This window comes from Meleagris gallopavo, chromosome 14 (genome assembly GCF_905368555.1).
Source record: "Meleagris gallopavo chromosome 14, MGAL_WU_HG_1.1, whole genome shotgun sequence".
NCBI lineage: Eukaryota > Metazoa > Chordata > Aves > Galliformes > Phasianidae > Meleagris > Meleagris gallopavo.
The window spans coordinates 9,157,520-9,167,960 of NC_139417.1; the positions used below are offsets into that span (position 1 = coordinate 9,157,520).

General features: G+C 43.8%; 1 protein-coding gene across 2 annotated transcripts in view; it reads right to left on the reverse strand.

The window, feature by feature from the left end:
* Positions 1-10,025, reverse strand: part of LOC116217170 (uncharacterized) — a 26,607-nt gene extending 16,582 nt beyond the window's left edge. Inside the window, exon 1 of one of the 2 annotated variants that reach the window (XM_085236155.1) lies at positions 9,796-10,025. The gene's annotated coding sequence lies outside the window, so the exon portion shown is untranslated. Of the gene's footprint in view, positions 1-8,232; positions 8,635-9,795 lie in introns of those variants that run through there. The other variant, XM_085236156.1, reaches the window with a different exon arrangement.
* Between the last annotated feature and the right edge of the window lie 416 nt (positions 10,026-10,441).

Sequence of the window (10,441 nt, forward strand, 5' to 3'; positions counted from 1 at the left end):
CTGCTCGGACAAAGGTGCTAAGAAAGAACTCAGATGCACTTCCCAGGTATTTGAATTTTATGGGCTGCTCTCAGAGACAACAACCCCTGGCTTAGTGCCACCATGCAAGTGGTGAGATGACAGCCAGCCAGGATCATCTAGCAGAAGGTGTGAAAGTACTCAGATAGACATTGTGAGACAGCACTGGAAGAAGCTGACAAATGCAAACATCAGTTATTTGGGAACAGAAATGCCTCTCTTTATGGTTTAAAAGCATGCCATATCTCAGCAAACTCATTTCATAGAACCGTTTGACTTGGAAGGGACCCAAAAAGGTCAGCTACTCCAACTCCAAGGTAGCTCTCATTATATGTAATACAACAGTGTCAAACACCAATAGACATTTCATTCGCCTACAACACAAGTAAAACACAACTACTGTAAAAGAACACAAAGGTCCCTTCATTAGGCTCTGAGAATAAACCTCTGCATTACTCAACTGTCTTTTCTTTTTTTTTTTTTTTTTATTTCCCCCAAGAAGAGACACAACATCAGAGCTTTGGTACTTAAAGCCAGCCAAGTCAGCCAGTGGGCCAGAGCAGCACATCCTGGCTCCCAGTATCTGCTTGGGGGAGCGCTGTTTGGTAGTCAGAAGCAGTTGAACCAGTTGAACAAAATCTAGATTTTGTTCCTAGCTCACTGACTGACAGCACGTAACCTTGAACAAGATGCTGCACCACCACCTCCATGTTGAAATGGTTGAATAGACCCGTTTGCCTGTGGCTGAGAGTATGGTGCAATCGTTGCCCTATAAGGTACTCTCAGGTCATCAGCTCTAGGGTGCCAGAAAAGAGCAGAGCCCAGTTGTTGTGAGCTTATGCTACATGATAAGAGCCTTGGTCAATGTGCATGAATTTTTTCCAGCACTCCACGAGTTCTTCTGCATAGCAAAGTTAAAGCAAGCGAGAGAAAGAGAGACATCCACATGTGATTGGCTGTGACTGGCTGCAATTAAAAACTATAATTTATTACCCTGGATTACGAGTATAATTTCAATGCAGAGAATTAAGGTTTTCTTCTGAGATGGAAATAAAGATTAATTTTTAATTTCCTTTCTCATTGCACATTTAAGAGCAATGGACTCCATAGAAAACTACAGGTCAAAATAGTTTTATGGAGGAATGACAATGTTCTGTTGTCGAATAATTTAATGCTCTTGCTGCCTTTTTAATATTTGACTGCAGCTCCCTCATGCGAAACAACGGCAGCAGACGCTGTACACATTTGCTGCAGCACTCGGGTCAATGTGACTTTGAAACAGCAAAGTTTCACTGCTCAGGGCTCAGGCAGCTCTGGGAGCTGCTTCCCATAGGAAGGGAGACACAGCTTTTCCAAGCGGGCAGCCTGGAATGGGAAGAGCAAAATGAAAGCCTGGGGGAATAAGGCACCAGAATGGATGGGCACAGAGGGGTATACTTACACATTGGCAGGTGTATACAGATAAAGCAGGAGAAACGTTTCCATCTGGGAAACACTGCCGTAAGACTTCAGGGCTGGGAGGTTTTGCCTGCAGGCAAAACACGTTATTCCAATTTCCACAGCACATCAGCAGAACACAGGAAGAAACTGTGAAGCACGAGGTCACAAATACACCGAGGCCTTGGCACCGTGACTAGGTCACTGCTTTCCAAAACAGCTCCCACGCAGTGGAGAAAACCACTGCAGAAAAGCTGGGAATCCACACCATTAGACAGCACTTCTGAGCTACCAGTATCAGAGAATTCAATGCAGCACATGAAAGGAGGGGTCTGTGCATCCACTCCTCCTAAAGACGATCTCAGGACAGGATTTGATGTTGCTGCAGACATCAAGAAGTCACATGCTTTAGGCCCAGCATTTGACCCTGTGCAACTGGCAGGGAAAGGAAACGTCAATGGAATTCAGAAATGCCTTAAATCGCTGTTCTGGTAGTAGCAATTAAAAAAAAAAAAAAAAAAAGGCCATATTAATGACTTGTATCCCAGCTAATTGAATAACCCTACACTGACAGAACTGTAGCCTAGATGACATAGTAATAGGTCTTTCCATTGCAGGTTTTTAAAATTTATTGGCATCTTGGGCTATAAATGGGATTAGATGATGAGATGCATAAGTGATGCAATTGCTGCCCACCAGAGTTAAGCTGAGCACTCTGCAGGGTCATGGGGAGGAACATCTCTGAGGGACGCAGCGGTGACAGCACTTTGAGCACATTCTAGGGATCAGATATTTTGAGGGCTGAAATCTGTTGGAGGCAAGGAAAGAAGGCACTGAATCTAATTTTCAGCAGCCTTTCTCCTTGCAGGATTTCTAGACAGCATTTGAAGTACCTCAATTTTCAGTGCAGAAAAACAGCAAAATTGGGCACCTTGCTTAGGACAAGTCAACACCAATTTGTCACTGTGCAGTAACTGGAATCCTGTGTGTCCTAAAGCAATCCTCCCCACTGCTCCCAGTGGGATGCTGGCAGTCCATTTTCCCAAACACCCCAGTGCCTTTGGAAAGTCTGGATTCCACTTTTCGAGCAGAAGAGATGCAAAAGCACCAGCTGCTATAGAGAATCCTTCTCACAGGCTTTTGACATCAGTTTTGCCTCCGGGAGCCCACCCCTGGTATAACCATCGCCTGAGTGTAAAGACTGGTATGTGTCTCCGGAAATGGAGTTTAGATGTTTGTCTTATCTGAACAAGTTCAGCAACTGAACACAGTGTGCAAAAAAGCGTGAGCAACCCTGACAAAGCAACTGCCGCCTCCTTATCACGGTCTCCAAAAGGACTAAAAAGAATCAAGCATCAGAGACTTATCTTTTGAGAGATGTTCAGTGCCCATGGCTTACCGATCAGCTCTAACTCCCTTTTTCACCGGAGTTTTGCTGCCTTGTTTTTGGCCACACAGAACAGCCTTGCCACTTCCTGAGTGTGGAGGAGTCATGAGGGGAAGGGCTGCGGAGGATGGGCCCTCTTTGCCAATGCTGTTGTCTTATATTTCTGGACAACAGGATGTTTTTTGTTTTTGTTTTTTTTACTCATGGCAATTTTACGCTTGTGTTAACCGCAATAAATGGCCACCCCAGTATCACAGGGACGTTCTGAATCTTTCATTCATTCATTGCCATCACCAAAGATGTGAACAGGTTTCCTTGAAGTCATGTTAACCGTGTCTTCCTCTCTGTGTTCTCCTCATGCACTCCAGGCTCAGTTTGGGATCCTCTATCCGAAGTCCTCCAAAACTGCTTCTGCCATGAAACATACCAGATCCTTTGAGCCCTTCCCCTGCCTCCTCAGTCAGTTAGCATAGGATTCCCAACAGCACCAAGCTCTGCTCTAACAGCTCCCCCTGAAAGCAGTGGGAAAACACCTTTTGGTTTCAGGAGATTCTGATTAATCCTGAATGCTGCTGAAAATACTTCACTAAAGTACAAGATGAGTAAAGAATAGACGTACTCAATTCTGGAACATGAGAGATCAGTGAGTAGGGAGGATGAGATCAATAACTTAGGACAAGACACTGAGAACAAACCATGTTTTACTCCAAGATCAGGCTTTAGAAACCAGTATGAGTCTTCTTAGGCTACAGTGTTAACTCAGCAAGAACAGAGGCATCATAAGGCACTCTGTGATAGTAGACACTCAAAAAATGTAGAAATGCAAGTTGTCAGGCATCTGGAAATAACAACTTAGATCTCTACATTGGAACCTGTCTAAGAAACAGGCTGGGGCTGGATCCACATCAGCCATGTTTGGGATGTAGTTGTGATGGCTGTAACCTTCATCTATTGTACTAAAAGGTCTCTAATACATACATTCAACAGTAATATGAAATAGATACTCACTGGTTGTTCAAATACCTCAATTCATTTGCATATTTTAACACCAATGTCTGTAAACATGCAAGGCTAAGTTAGCAACAAGTGCTATTTATGGAGAAGTCTCACTGAAGGATCCCTGCATAGCCAATATTCTTTAATCAGACGCTCCCCCATCAGTCCCCCTCTCACAGATATTCAACAGATACGACAGGGGTTGGAGCAGACGTTTTAGCTGGCATAACTAATCCCTGAACCCTCTTTCCATGCTGCAGAAGTTGAAGGTTCAGCACTGGTCATCGCTCCCCATTCCTCAGCACAAGGGGCCTCAGGCCTACTCAGCTATGAGAAAAGGACATTTTGTTTTCAGATGCCTTCCTCTTATAGGCATTGAATGAAGGAAAAAAAAAAAAAAAAAGACCAAAAAAATACAAAAAACAACATAACCCAAGCTCTGATGAGAAAGATAAATTCTCAAAAACAGTGACAGACTCTCCAAGCAGATACCAGAAGAGAAATGCCACCAAGATCCGATTAGCCTGGTGAATCAGCGCTGCAAACAGTATCTCTAAACCAAAACACCCTTCCTTTTCCCTTTCTCACACTCCTCTTCCCATCACTGCAAAGCTCTCCCAGCCCTCAACTCCCCTGCCCACGGCTCCCACACGTCGCCTGCCCAGGGTCTGATGTTTACTTTCCACTGACGCTGGTGAGGTCAATGCTGGCAGAGGCACCAGGTCCCCATTGCTGGGTCACTAATGTGGCAGTTATCCCTTCCCTTGCATTTGGGATGATTCAAGGCTGCATGGCTTGAGTTGGGGGGGTAAGGAGAAACCTCATTTTTTGTGAAAGAAAAAAGCCTGCTTTTTAAATCAAAGGAGGACACAAAGCAGACAGGTGGGTAAAGCTCTCATGTGTTTGCAGCCCATTCTCTGCTTTGTGAACTACTTATACCAACACAACAGGTTTCCTCGAAAGGCTTATTGGAGACAAACCTCCTAGAAGACTTTTTGGTCTGGAGGATAGAGAGAAGTGGCCCGTTGCCCTTCTCCAAGGATCAATCCTTGTACTCTAATCAGCGACTGCAACCTGTGATTCTCCAATGAAGCTCTGTGAGCCAGGGGAACACCTAGACCTAGATTTCAAGCTAGCTTTGGAAAATACATGTGGCTGCCACAGCTGAGCAGGTGCACCTCAAGTGCCTTTCATGAGTTGAAGCAACAGAGAGCAGCATCTCAGCCAAGCGGAGCTGGGCAGGCTGCTCCTGCTCTCAGCAAGTGGCCTTGGGGCCAGGTAAGAACTTGTATTGCCTGGGAGAGGGAAGAGAGACATGCAGATGTGGCACTGAGGGTTTGGTGGGCATGGAGACACTCTCACAGAATACTTCACTGTGGTTCAAGAGCAAAGAGGCAAGAAGAGGAGTGGCAGAAGGATTCCGTCCTGAGCTGACAGAGGAATTCAGTCAGGTTTCAGCTATTTACAAACGCTTTGCTGTTAGCAGACTGTTCCCAGCAGCACAACCATTACCATATGACTGCCTGTAAGCAGTGTCATATCACTCCAGTGTCAGCCAGATCAGTTCGTCATTTCCATACCTAATGGGTACCATTTTGGTCATTCCAAACTCAAGAGGCAAGCCTGAAGAACAGAGCCTGAAGCAGATAAATACCACAGCCCTTCCAAATCTCTGGCCTTGCTGTGTGAGCATGAAGCAGGGGAACTGGGGGGAGCCAGCCAAGCACCATCACAAGCACTCCCCAGCCTCCTCTCCTCTGTTCTGAGGCCAGCATCAGCCATATCTCTAAAGCTCCAATAGTTGCTCTGGATCCAGCAGGAGGAGCTGGCTATACGCACATTTTTGTCTTAATGTAGGGCCTAAATAAACAGTCAAATAAGAACTCAATCTAGAATACCCTGTAGTTTAAAGGATTCCCTCAATTTTCTGTGTTCCTTTTATTTCCATGGCAACTGATACAAGTCTGATCTTCGGTCCAAATACCTTTTTCTGCCTACTTTTCTAATATAACTAGAAACACACACAAATTTGATGCAGACTTGTACATTTTTCACAAACATTGTAACACCTTCAACGTAAGCAATAGCTGAAAGTGATTTCTTTCCTAATTACAAATATGTCAGCCTCTATTTATGTAGAAATTGAGTGCTGGTCCTGTGACTAATGTGGGAAATATTCAAAACACCACTCATTGCCACTTAGGAGACAGAAATAGATGGAAAGACCCTCACCTGGAAAAAATGGAAAGAAAAGACCTTGAAGAAAGGCCTTCTCTTGTAGAAGATGACATGATGACAAGATGACATCTTGTAGAAAATAGATGCGGTACTTAGGGACATGGTTTAGTGGGTATGGTGGTGATGCATTGATGGTTGGACTAGATCTTGGGGGTCTTTTCCAAACTTAGTGATTCAGTCATTCACTGAAATTATTTGGTTTAAACAAAGGCAAAAAATCATTGTCTCATGTCACAAGTGAGCAGAATCGCCATGCTGAGCCCTTTGCCTGCCTCAAGGCAAGAAGGGGCTTGCAGGACCAGCTCACTTAACATTTTCCAATGTCTCTAGCAGGGTTTGGACCACTTTTCAAAGGATCCACAGCCCTTTTCACTGAGCTAAACATTTCCTGAGACCCCTTAAAAACTTTGCAGAAATATTTTGCACCCTCAGCACCTCCGCAGTCCTTCTGCGAGTTCCACATCCACTAAATAACAACAAAACATCTTGCTTGAGTCATGAGCATTCTCTGTCAGAGGACAGGAGTGAGCAGCAAGGACTTTGCAAAATTGTCAGATATATGCACCTGCTTATGAGTGGATATGAGTGGATACTTTGTCCCATATTTTTGCAGTAGGAAAAGAAACCTGAGGTTTTACCTGACAGTTTCTTACAATCCAGCCAGTGTAAGGTATAATACAGTCTTTTTTTCCCTTGCTTCTCAGATCTCAGGAGCGCGTGCCAAAAGACTGTCAACTTGTTAAAAGTACATTAATGCAAATTCCAGAGCTTTCAGTTATGTTTATGCTAATAGAAAGCCTCCCGCTCTGTGACAGGCCCAAGTGAAGAGTCAGTAACAGGAAAATTAATTCCAGCTGTTGAAATTGATTTAAAACTAGCTTATTCATAATAATAATAATAATAAAAGAATTCCTGAAATAAAAATTAAAAAAAAAAAAAAGAGAGAAATACAGAAAGCACAAAATCATGTTTACTGCATGAAAGCAGAAAGGGTTCTCCTGTTGGGAAGAAATCTTCCAAATTTAATCAAGCCTGATTAGAAGAAAGCTCTAACTTGTTATCGGGTTGTAAGTGTAGATTAACATGAAAAGAATTAACTATGTGCACAGCCTGAATTTGCAAAGGAAACACAAGGGTTTTGTGCATGTATTTTGTTTTATATTCCTTACGTCTAATCCACAGGCAAGGAGACCAAATCCAGGCTGCAACAAGACAGGTAGTATTTCAGCTGATAATGGTTGTGTCCTGAGCATACCAGAACTCTTGGGTGGGAACATTAGCTACCCAGGACCACTGCATTTAGTCAGTGTTTTCACATTTGTTTTTTTCTGACTTGAATTCTGAGCGATTTCCATGTTTAGACAACCCCAGTCTTGGGATCGTATATCCCAACTTTGCTGGGGTTTCGCAGTTCAAATCAAGATCTAGATGTGAAATTGCTGGCTGGCCTGCTGTTTCTAAAGTGATCTCAAATGTTCGTATCCTTCATCTAAATAACCAAAGCCAACAGTGGTCCTCAGGCCTTCGACTATCTCTACATATGGCCCTAAAATATTCCATGCCATTTCAGTGCTATCAAAAGCAGCTGAAGGAACATAACACCTTGCAAAATTCAGTTCTGAAATGGAAAGGGAGGCATTCTTTAAAATTTGTTCAGAAATAGGCTTTCAAGCTTTCAACACCTACAGCTGGAGCCAGATCCAAAAATACCCCGTGTTCTCATTTAACCAAACAAAGGGGCTGAGTTTCCAAAACACACGATATTCACTGCTGCCATGCCCTCCTGAGTACAGGATCTGTCCCTCTCCTAACGAGCTCTTCTAAAAGACCTGAACTCGTATTTAGAGTCCTGCATAAATGCTCAGACCTATTTTTAGCCCCTATAGTATCCAGCTGCCAATATATGAGTAATTAGCCACAATTGCATCATCTGATTAGGACCATATTTCTTGCAGCTTTGGAAGGGACTGATCCAGGGTTCACTGACATCAGCAGAACTCTCTCCATTCACTTCAGCAGATTTTGCATCCAACTTTAAGGGACAGTCGTATTTCTAACTACTGAGAAGCCCTAGCACCTTTGCACAGAACTTCACTGCCTCCATCTCTTATTTCCGGAGAAGGAAAGCTCCCCACCTTGAATCTATTTGCACTTACCTCCATTTCAATGCTGCACAACTTCACAGGGGTGAAGACTGAGAGGTGCCATGACTTGCATGGATTTAAACCAACATATGACACAGAGGAATTCACGAGTGTGTGCGGCTGTGAGGATAAAGCGTTGGAACAGTTTCAGCAAGAACTTTGGCAGAAGCCAAGTGAAACCCAGCTTAACACAGGAAACCAATAAAGGAATCCAGTCCCAGCCCCGTAAGGAAAGAACTGGGCTGGAGAAGATTGCTTCCTTTCAAAGAGGGGAAAGCGAGAAGGAGCTTTCCCTAGAATTCCCACTAGAATTTCAGAAATTTGTCCCTTATTGTCAACTACACAGGCTCAAGATAAACTTTATAGCCTGCCAGAGCTCAGTAAAACAATGGAATGGGCAGAGTAACTGCTGGATTGGAGACACTACCATTTCAGAGACCAGCAGTATCCCTGACTCATGCCATCAGAGGAAGGAAAGAACAACAATAAAGAAAGTACAGGCTATTCCTCTGACTGCCCCCCATGACTTCTGCTAGCGCATGCCAGGAAAGAAAGATGCTGCACATTTTTAACTGAGGAATGTGCAGCTAGAACCATCATTTGAACTTAAAAGGGCCATTCGCAGCTTTATTTACCAGCTATAGCCAATTCATGTGGGGAAACGAAGCATTGCAAATTAAATGAAAACCTGATTAGTAAGGAGGAGGGGGGGGATGGCATCCTTTGCAGGACTGTAACATCTCTCCTGAAAAATGAAGTTTTACGGATGAAAGTGGGAAGGATTTTCTGAGGGCTCCTATTGCCCTCTGCCCTTGCTCAACCCATTATTTTGCAGTGGGTTCTTCACCAGGCTCAGTTTGTTGTCAAGAAAAACAACCAGGTTCCAGCTTGTAATCTGATGCGGGTCAGGCTCTACCTGCCTTCAGCTCCCTTGGCCCCAAATCAGCAATGCAAACTCAGGAATTCAAATACCATCAGTTTGGGGAATGGGTGGTAGTGTTTGTTTCTAATAACAACCAGCCTTGTGTTATTTTTCTCTGCCTTCTGGATCCCAAGTCTTTTAGGCATAACCAAGTTGAATTAGGTGGGGGGATGGAGTTTACACAAACATGAGGACTAGAAATGTGCTTTTAAAATTAAGCTAAAACTCTCAACGCAGCTCTTTAAATCCCACAGACCAGGTACTAAATCACCAAAGAAATTATCACTAGCCTCACCAGAAAATGGTGGTGCTGCACATCCTCTCCCTTACATCTATTTCTTATTCACACAAAGTAAGCTTGAGAATTGAATGAAGATGATCAGGATTCATCCCTACTACTTACAGAAACTGCTACTATCCAAAGTCTTCAATAGACAGGAAAATCATGGGGTTCTTAATCTATTTTCTGTCTACAAATGGAGTTTGTTTGAAGTGGACAGGTAGTAAAAAAGTAAAGAAGAAAGGCTATGTGTACAGGGAAGGCTGGAAGGACTCCTCTGCCTGCTTTTGCAGGGCTTTGAGGCCTCCAATCCAGTTAGAATGATAGTGAAACAAAGGTATTTGAGAAAAGGGGGAAAAAAAATTACCGTCACCTCAACAACTTCCTGGTTGCATCAGTCTGAAGTGACTCCTGAGCCTGGAGGGAAGAGCAGGGTATGCAGGATCCCACACGCACACGGTCGAGGTCACATTCTCCATGCGCTGCCCTGTTCCACATCCTCCTGCAGAAGGCTGGGCTAAGAAAGCAGGCACGTTTCAAACAACCTCAACATCATCCACAGCTATTCAGATGCTTCCTAAAACACGAGTTAAGCTGTGCAGCACACATACACCTCCTGCTGGATCAGGCCTTCATTTCAAAAAGGAGCTGGACTCTTTTACAAGGCATTAAGTTTCATTTGCAATTACTTTGGATTTTATTGCACTACTGAATATAACAGGTTCATTAACTGGGCCAGCAACATTGTATCCATATGCCTTTTTAATAGAGCTTTTCTGTTATTGTTTCCTTATTGGTCTTTTCCCTTTTGCAATATGCAACTGGATTTTACTGGCATCCAGCTTTCGCAATAGGCCCCAGGTGGCTCCTCCAGGACCCTTATTTGTTAATTTGATGGCTGAATTCGTGCAACAAGGAATGAAGAATACTTAATGAAATGCCCAGGACACTACTTTACAGCAGTGGCAGCAACCCAACAAATGTTCCCTAGAGAGTAAGCCCTCTGGGTTAACCGTGCC